The sequence below is a fragment of the Pogoniulus pusillus genome, chromosome 24 (genome assembly GCF_015220805.1).
Source record: "Pogoniulus pusillus isolate bPogPus1 chromosome 24, bPogPus1.pri, whole genome shotgun sequence".
Taxonomy (NCBI): domain Eukaryota; kingdom Metazoa; phylum Chordata; class Aves; order Piciformes; family Lybiidae; genus Pogoniulus; species Pogoniulus pusillus.
Window position 1 is genome coordinate 19,120,641 of NC_087287.1, and position 9,485 is coordinate 19,130,125.

Here is a 9,485-nt window from a genome sequence, read left to right on the forward strand (position 1 = left end):
GAGGTGGTGGAGTGGCTGTGGCTGGAGGTGTTGAAGCCAAGCCTGGCTGGGGCACTTAGTGCCATGGTCTGGTTGGTTGGGCAGGGCTGGGTGCTAGGTTGGGCTGGCTGAGCCTGGAGCTCTCTTCCAACCTGCTTGATTCTATCATTCTATGATAAGGCCCTGAGAGTGCACACACACATGTGCAGGGCTCACATTCACCTCTCCTTGAGAGGCAGTGAAGCTCCTCAACATTGCAACATCCAAAAGTGTCCAGGAGCTTTTTGGTCAAGAAAGAAATGTTGTGAAACTGTGCAGTGCTCATCCCTGGGCAGTGAAAATCCCAGAGGGATTTGGCAGGCTGCACACCATGGCCCTGCCTTACCACATCCTCTTTGCTTGCATCCAGCAGATCAGTCCTGTTACCCAAGCCCTGGCTGCTGTGACTCAGCCATCTCAGCCACTGCTGTAGCACCGAGGAGCACCAAGCTCTGCCAGCACACAGCTTTCATCTGCCTTGAGCTTTGGCCACTTGTAAACGATTCCCTGTGAAGTTCCAGTAGGAGCTTCAACAGGTAATCAGCCACAACAGAGCTGCCACTTTTTGCCCTCTTTTCTGTCTTTTTCACCCAGATAAAATGGATGTTGCTGCTGACCTCGCCTGACTCGTTATCTCCAGGTTATCAGCCTGTCCTGCTAGCACAAAATGTGTGCTGTGCAGATTTGATTGCAACAGCAGAATGATATTTTGGGAACATAAATATCACAGAATCAGAGAATGGTTTGGGTTGGAAGGGACCTCTAAAGGTCATCTGCAGAATCCAACCCCCTGCACTCAGCAGGGACATCCTCCATTAGAGCAGGTTGCCCAGAGCCTGTCCAGCCTCACCTGGGATATCTCCAGGCACTGGCACTCAACCACCTCCCTGGGAAACCTGTTGCAGTGTTCCAGCAGCCTTACTGCTGCAGACCTTGTTCCTCACATCCAATCTTGATCTCAACCTGCTCTGCTCTAGTTTGAAGCCATTGCCTCTGGTCCTATAACTACAGAGCTTTCTAAATAGACAAGATGCTTCTCTTCTCCTAAACAGTGTCATTTTTAGAAGTCATGATGCACTTTTAATGGATTCATTTATCTCAAGTCAGACAAGCAATATTGGTTTTAAACTCATCAACCAAGGAAGTGTAAAATGGTCATAGAATCACAGAAGCAACCAGGTTGGAAGAGGGCTCCAAGCTCAGCCAGCACAACCTAGCACCCAGCCCTGCCCAACCAACCAGACCATGGCACTAAGTGCCCCAGCCAGGCTTGGCTGCAACACCTCCAGCCACAGCCACTCCACCACCTCCCTGGGCAGCCCATTCCAATGCCAATCACTCTCTCTGACAACAACTTCCTCCTCACAGCCAGCACAGACCTGCCCTGGCACAGCTTCAGACTCTGTCCCCTTCTTCTGGTGCTGGCTGCCTGGCAGCAGAGCCCAACCCCACCTGGCTACAGCCTCCCTGCAGGCAGCTGCAGGCAGCAATGAGCTCTGCCCTCAGCCTCCTCTGCTGCAGGCTGCACCCCCCCAGCTCCCTCAGCCTCTCCTCACAGGGCTCTGCTCCAGGCCCCTCCCCAGCCTTGCTGCCCTTCTCTCAACACCTTCCAGCACCCCAGCAGCTCTCTGCAATTCAGGAGCCCACAACTGGACACAGCACTCCAGGGGTGGCCTGAGCAGTGCTGAGCACAGGGGCACAAGAACCTCCCTTGTCCTGCTGCCCACACTGCTCCTGAGCCAGCCCAGGATGCCATTGGCTCTGCTGCCCACCTGGGCACACTGCTGCCTCATCTTCAGCTCCTCTCTCCCAGCACCCCTTAGAACATGCCACAGGTCTTGCTTCCAGTTTGTATATCAAGCTAAAAGCAGCAGACTTTTCCAGTTGCTTGCCAGACCAGGTGGATCCAGAGTCTTTTTGGAAAGGGAGCTTTTATAGGTTCCACTGAACCAGTAATGTGGTATCAGTGTACAAGTGAGGCAATGACAGCTGCTCACCTAACTTTCCCAGATGTGATCCAAATGTTCTCTGAGGCTGGAGTTCTGCTCCCAGTGTCTGCCATTGCTATTTAAGACACCTGACATAGTGTAACCTATTATCACATTAACTCCAAAGGGCTGCCTGAGGCACCAAGCGACCACAAGCACTGAGCAGAGTGGTGCCCACTGCCAGGAGGATAGGGATAGGTCACTGTTGCCTACAAAGCTCCTATTCTTAGAAAGCCCTTCTGTCAGGAAAGGTTCCATTTATAACCAAGTAACCCTGGGGAGACCCCACTGAGACTTTCTAGCAGTGCCTGAGCATCCTGGCTAAGAGTCTGGAAGGAAGTCAGTGACATCTGCATGCTCAGAACATCACACTGCAGACAGTTCCCTGAGCAGTGCTGGAGCCCCCATTAGAAGAAGGATGTGGAGATGCTGGAGAGTGTCCAGAGCAGGGCCAGGAGGATGCTCAGAGGCTGCAGCAGCTCTGCTGTGAGCACAGAGTGAAAGAGTTGGGGCTGTGCAGGCTGGAGCAGAGGAGGCTCCCAGGTGACCTTCTTGTGGCCTGCCAGCATCTGAAGGGGGCTCCAAAACAGCTGGGGAGGGACTTATGAGGCTGTGAGGGAGTGGCAGGAGTGGGGGGAATGGAGCAAAGGTGGAGGTGGGGAGAGTGAGGCTGGAGGTGAGGAGGAAGTTGTTGAGCAGGAGAGTGGTGAGAGGCTGGAATGGGTTGCCCAGGGAGGTGGTTGAGGCCCCATGGCTGGAGGTGTTTGAGGCCAGGCTGGCTGAGGCTGTGTGCAGCCTGCTCTAGGGTAGGGTGTCCCTGGGCATGGCAGGGGAGTTGGAACTGGCTGCTCCTTGTGGTCCCTTCCAACCCTGCCTGATCATATGATTGTATGATCCAGTAAGAGCAGAACTGTACTGCCATGGCATGCAGAGGAGACAGCCCTGCTGGGCAAGCTCAGAGGGGACCCTGCACTCAAAAAATGCAGATCAAGAGCCTATTTAGTAGGATCATCCACAGCAAGTGGCACATCTGGCCCCCATGCAGGTGGTTTCTCTCCACCTGATCAGTCAAAGCTGAGTGCACACAGGCAATTAAACTCTGCCTTTGTACCTTTGCCTCTGAATTTCCTCTCTGTGTCTGCATCATAAAGCATCGTTCATTTGCAAAGTGTCTCCTTTAACTTCTGTAGTGCCACCAGCTCAGACAGGGAAGAGTGATGAGAGGGTAGGAAGAGGGTAATATCCTCCAGAAATTGGAGTAGGACATAAGAAAAGCAGCAAAAACCAGCTTGGATAAGGAGGAAATTTGCACTGGAGGCAAAGCAGTTTAAGATCTCCCTGCATAGACACATCCCTGTTATTGGTGCATCTCTTCACAAGCAGCAGCGCAATGTAGGCTGCTGCTAACACCAAGCTAGGAGCAGCTGTGGAGCTGTTGGAGGGTAGGAGAGCTCTGCAGAGGGACCTGGCCAGGCTGGATGGGTGGGCAGAGGCCAAGGGGATGAGAATGAACAAGGCCAAGGGCAGGGTTCTGCACTTTGGCCACAACAACCCCAAGCAGCACTAGAGGCTGGGGCCAGAGTAGCTGAGAGCAGGCAGGCAGAGAGGGAGCTGGGGGTGCTGGAGAGAGGAGCTGAAGCTGAGGCAGCAGTGCCCAGGTGGGTAGCAGAGCCAATGGCATCCTGGGCTGGCTGAGGAGCAGTGTGGGCAGCAGGACAAGGGAGGTTCTTGTGCCCCTGTGCTCAGCACTGCTCAGGCCACAGCTTGAGGGCTGTGTCAAATTGTGGGCTCCTCAATTCAAGAGAGATGCTGAGGTGCTGGAAGGTGTTGAGAGAAGGGCAGCAAGGCTGGGGAGGGGCCTGGAGCAGAGCCCTGTGAGGAGAGGCTGAGGGAGCTGGGGGGGTGCAGCCTGCAGCAGAGGAGGCTGAGGGCAGAGCTCATTGCTGCCTGCAGCTGCCTGCAGGGAGGCTGTAGCCAGGTGGGGTTGGGCTCTGCTGCCAGGCAGCCAGCAAGAGAAGAAGGGGACAGAGTCTGAAGCTGTGCCAGGGCAGGTCTGGGCTGGCTGTGAGGAGGAAGTTGTTGTCAGAGAGAGTGATTGGCACTGGAATGGGCTGCCCAGGGAGGTGGTGGAGTGGCCATGGCTGGAGGTGTTGCAGCCAAGCCTGGCTGGGGCACTTAGTGCCATGGTCTGGTTGGTTGGGCAGGGCTGGGTGCTAGGTTGGACTGGCTGAGCTTGGAGCTCCCTTCCAGCCTGCCTGATTCTATGATTCTGGGGGCAAGCCCAGCCTGGCATAATGCTCTATATGTTGATCTTGCCACAGCTGTCAGGCCTCAGCCCCTTCTGCACCCTCAGCACTTCCTCATTGGACACTCTTACACCTGTGTGCTTATTGTGGCAGCAAACACCACTGCTCTTTGGTGGAAAAATGATGCTGGCCTTTGCACAGAGACCCTCACTCTGCCTTTCTGAGTTCTGTTGCAGCATTCTTTCCTTCTTCTTCAGCTCCTGTTGTGCCCTGTTGTCTGTGCTGGCCCTGGTGACACACTGAATTTTCTTGTGCCTGTCCTGGGAAGAGAGGAAGCAAGCCTTGAGAAGGCAGGCAAGCACTGTCCTCACCTCTCAAGTGGAGCACTGTGGTGGGGAAAGCACAGCTGTCAAAGCAGTGCCAGATACACACAATTAGTGCCCCAAGTGGGCAGTGCCCACAGTTATGCTGAGCTCTCCCTAGTGGGGAAGACTGCTCAAAGGTGCAAAAGTTAGTTTGGGCTGGTTTATTCCACAGGCTCCCCTCTTTGCATTTATTCTCTTCCCTGCACGAGCAAACTCTTTGTCATGTTAGTCTTTCTTCCTCCCTTAGTTGGCTAGGGCATTGCCTTTGTGTTTGGGTGATGTAACAGCTCCTCAGCCCATCCATGTGTCTGCATTGCTAAAGGCACAGCAACTCTGCACAAAGTGGTTTGCTCTTGCTGCAGGAGGTAGCAGAGATTGTGCTGCTCTTCACCTACACATTGAGCAGGTGAAGAATTGGCTCAGTGAGTAAATAGCTAAGGAGAGCAACAAAGCAGCTTTTCACTTTTGGGAGAAATTGAAGTATTGAATCACAGAGTGTTAGGAGTTGGAAGGGACCTCTGGAAAGCATCCAGGCCAACCTGCTGCCAGAGCAGGGGCGCCCGGGGCAGGGCACACAGGAACACATCCAGGTGGGTCTGGAAAGTCTCCAGAGCAGGAGACTCCACAACCTCTCTGGGCAGCCTGCTCCAGGCCTCCAGCAGCCTCACACCAAACAAATTTCTCCTCATGCTGAGGTAGAATCTCCTGGGGTCCAGTTTGTGTCCATTGCCTCTTGTCCTGTCACAGGACAGCACTGAACAGAGCCTGGCCCCTCAGGTATTCAGAGGCACTGCTCAGATCCCTCTCAGCCTTCTCCTCTCCAGGCTCTCAGCCCCAGGACTCTCAGCCTCTCCTCCTCACACAGCTGTTCCAGACCCTTCATCATCCTCACAGCCTCTGTTGGACTCTCCCCAGAAGATCCCTGTCCCTCTTGCCCTGAGGAGACCAGAACTGGGCACAGTGCTGCAGGTGAGGTGCTGGAGCATGTCCAGAGAAGGGCAACAAAGCTGGTGAAGGGCCTGGAACACAAACCCTATGAGGAGAGGCTGAGGGAGCTGGGGGTGTGCAGCCTGGAGCAGAGGAGGCTCAGGGCAGAGCTCATTGCTGTCTGCAGCTGCCTGCAGGGAGGCTGTAGCCAGGTGGGGTTGGGCTCTGCTGCCAGGCAGCCAGCAAGAGAAGAAGGGGACAGAGCCTGAAGCTGTGCCAGGGCAGGTCTAGGCTGGGTGTGAGGAGGAAGTTGTTGTCAGAGAGAGTGATTGGCATTGGAATGGGCTGCCCAGGGAGGTGGTGGAGTGGCTGTGGCTGGAGGTGTTGCAGCCAAGGCTGGCTGGGGCACTTAGTGCCATGGTGTGGTTGGTTGGGCAGGGCTGGGTGCTAGGTTGGGCTGGATGATCTTGGAGGTCTCTTCCAACCTGCTTGATCCTATGGTTCTATAGCAGGGCAGAGCAGAGTGACCTGCTGGACACACTTTTCTTGATGCCCCCTGGGTTTAACGGCATTGTGTTTATCAGACTGTCCTAATGAGTAATAAAGACTGTCAGAGAAGGCACAATATGTGACTAACCTATTTACCAGGATGAACTTCAGCTGCTATCAAGATGGGCAGCAGAAAGGAGCTGGAGCAGCGCACAAGGACGTCGGTGCTGGCTCCTCGAGGTGACGCAAGCAGCCGCTGGACTTTGCCCGTATTTGTGCCTGAGCAGCTCAAAGCAGTGGACTTCTGCTCAGCCTAGTGGGCACACAGCAAGCACAAATTCTGCCCATACCTGTCTACAGCCCATGTTGAAACCACATGAGGAGCTGAGAGCAGATAAAGCAGGGTGGGCTGGAGGCACAGATCAGCAAGGGTGTTTCACAAGCAAGGTTTCCAAGACCTGGAGCATGCCTCTTGGGCTGTTTACAAACCCAGAGCCAGGTCAGCCAAGCCCTATCTGCTGGGCTGCTTTTCAAAACAAGGCCAGGCAGGGAATGACTGTGGCAAAGTCCTGTGTGCTGCCTGCTGGACCTCTGCCCTCTCACGGTGAGAGTAAGTTGAGTTGTCATTTCTGCTGATGGATTGCCCAGCTGCACAGGTGACCTGGCTGGGGGCCCACAACAGCACCACACGTGAAGATGTTCCTGCATTGGAATGGAGGAGCAGGAGGAGCAGAGGGGGGAAGAAAGCCATCACTCTGTGGAATTACCAAAAGCATGCAGTGTTCTTCAGTGTGACAGTGAACATGAACTCGAGCTGGCCAGAGAAGGGACTGAAACTGCACCTCTGCTTCGAGGCTTAGGCTCCTCTGAGTGATTCTGAATGCAGACTGGTCAAGAAAAGCAGTGTTGTGAAAGACAGAATGCAAGGGAGCTCAGCTCCTGCCACCCTGTCAAAACAGCAGAGCAGTGTTTCCCAGCATGTCTTAACACAGGTCTAGTCACAGAAACACAGAATGCCTGAGGCTGGAAGGGACCTCGGAGGTCATCCACTCCAACCCCTGCCATGGGCAGGGACTCCTCTCAGCTAGGCTTGGTTGCCTAAGGCCTCAACCAACCTGGCCTTGAACAGCCCCAGACACTGGACATCCACAGCCTCCCTGGGCTGCCTGTGCCAGACTCTCACCAACCTCACACTCAGTAACATCTTCCTCAGCTCCACTCTAACCCTGCTCTGCCTCAGCTCCAAACCATTCCCCCTTGGCCTGGCTCTAGACACTCCCAGCAGAAGTCTCTCTGCAGCCTTCCTGCTGCAGCCTTCAGGCCCTGGCAGGAGTGCAGAGCTGCCATGGCTTGCTGTAGAGAGCAAGGAGATTTGAATCCACAACTTGATGCAGGCACCTTTGAGTTTTAGAAAGAAAGGCATGAAAACTACTTGGTAAAAGTGATACACTCTGGAAAATCTCTGCTCTGGAATAAAGCTCTTTTAAAAAGGCCATAATCATAGGTAACAGAATCAGAGAATCAGCCAGGCTGGAAGAGAGCTCCAAGCTCAGCCAGCCCAGCCTAGCACCCAGCCCTGCCCAACCAACCAGACCATGGCACTAAGTGCCCCAGCCAGGCTTGGCTGCAACACCTCCAGCCACAGCCACTCCACCACCTCCCTGGGCAGCCCATTCCAGTGCCAATCACTCTCTCTGACAACAACTTCCTCCTCACAGCCAGCACAGACCTGCCCTGGCACAGCTTCAGGCTCTGTCCCCTTGTTCTGGTGCTGGCTGCCTGGCAGCAGAGCCCAACCCCACCTGGCTACAGCCTCCCTGCAGGCAGCTGCAGGCAGCAATCAGCTCTGCCCTGAGCCTCCTCTGCTGCAGGCTGCACCCCCCCAGCTCCCTCAGCCTCTCCTCACAGGGCTCTGCTCCAGGCCCCTCCTCAGCCTTGCTGCCCTTCTCTCAACACCTTCCAGCACCTCAGCAGCTCTCTGCAATTCAGGAGCCCAGAACTGGACACAGCACTCAAGCTGTGGCCTGAGCAGTGCTGAGCACAGGGGCAGAAGAACCTCCCTTGTGTTCCTTTGATCCACAGTGCCCTTCAGTAGGTGAGTGGCTGCACTCTCTTGGCACGCAAGAGCCGCTTGCACAGATTGCTGCAAAAGCAAAAAAATCCTCCATCAGCAGCGAGCAGAGCTCAGTGCCCTCCTGTGGCTGCTGCTAACACAGCCGAACAGCCTTGGAAAACTGACACTTCGGGATTGAATCACAGAACCACACAATCCACCCTCTCGGCAGAGCCCTCCAAGCTGCTCCATCCCAGCCCTGCACCCAGCACTGCAGGCTCAGCACCAAACCATGGCCCTCAGCCCTCCAAGCTGCTCCATCCCAGCCCTGCACCCAGCACTGCAGGCTCAGCACCAAACCATGGCCCTAAGCACTCCAAGCTGCTCCAGCAGAGCTCTGCACCCAGCACTGCAGGCTCAGCACCAAACCATGGCCCTCAGCACTCCAAGCTGCTCCAGCAGAGCTCTGCACCCAGCACTGCAGGCTCAGCACCAAACCATGGCCCTAAGCACTCCAAGCTGCTCCAGCCCAGCCCTGCACCCAGCACTGCAGGCTCAGCACCAAACCATGGCCCTCAGCCCTCCAAGCTGCTCCAGCCCAGCCCTGCACCCAGCACTGCAGGCTCAGCACCAAACCATGGCACTAAGCCCTCCAAGCTGCTCCAGCCCAGCCCTGCACCCAGCACTGCAGGCTCAGCACCAAACCATGGCACTAAGCCCTCCAAGCTGCTCCAGCCCAGCCCTGCACCCAGCACTGCAGGCTCAGCACCAAACCATGGCCCTCAGCCCTCCAAGCTGCTCCAGCAGAGCTCTGCACCCAGCACTGCAGGCTCAGCACCAAACCATGGCACTAAGCCCTCCAAGCTGCTCCAGCCCAGCCCTGCACCCAGCACTGCAGGCTCAGCACCAAACCATGGCACTAAGCCCTCCAAGCTGCTCCAGCAGAGCTCTGCACCCAGCACTGCAGGCTCAGCACCAAACCATGGCCCTCAGCCCTCCAAGCTGCTCCAGCAGAGCTCTGCACCCAGCACTGCAGGCTCAGCACCAAACCATGGCCCTCAGCACTCCAAGCTGCTCCAGCCCAGCCCTGCACCCAGCACTGCAGGCTCAGCACCAAACCATGGCCCTCAGCACTCCAAGCTGCTCCACAGGCTGCTGGAACACCCCCAGGGATGGGCACTGCAGCACTGCCCTGGGCAGCCTGGGCCAAGCTTTGAGAAGCCTTCCAGGGCAGAAATGTTTCCTCCTGCCCAGGCTGAGCCTCCCCTGCTGCAGCTTGGAACCAGCTCCTCTGCTCCTGTGCCTTGGCACCAAGCAGCAGAGGCTGCCCCCTCCTCGCTGCAACCTCCCTGCAGGCAGCTGCAGAGGGCAATGAGCTGTGCCCTGAGCCTCCTCTCCT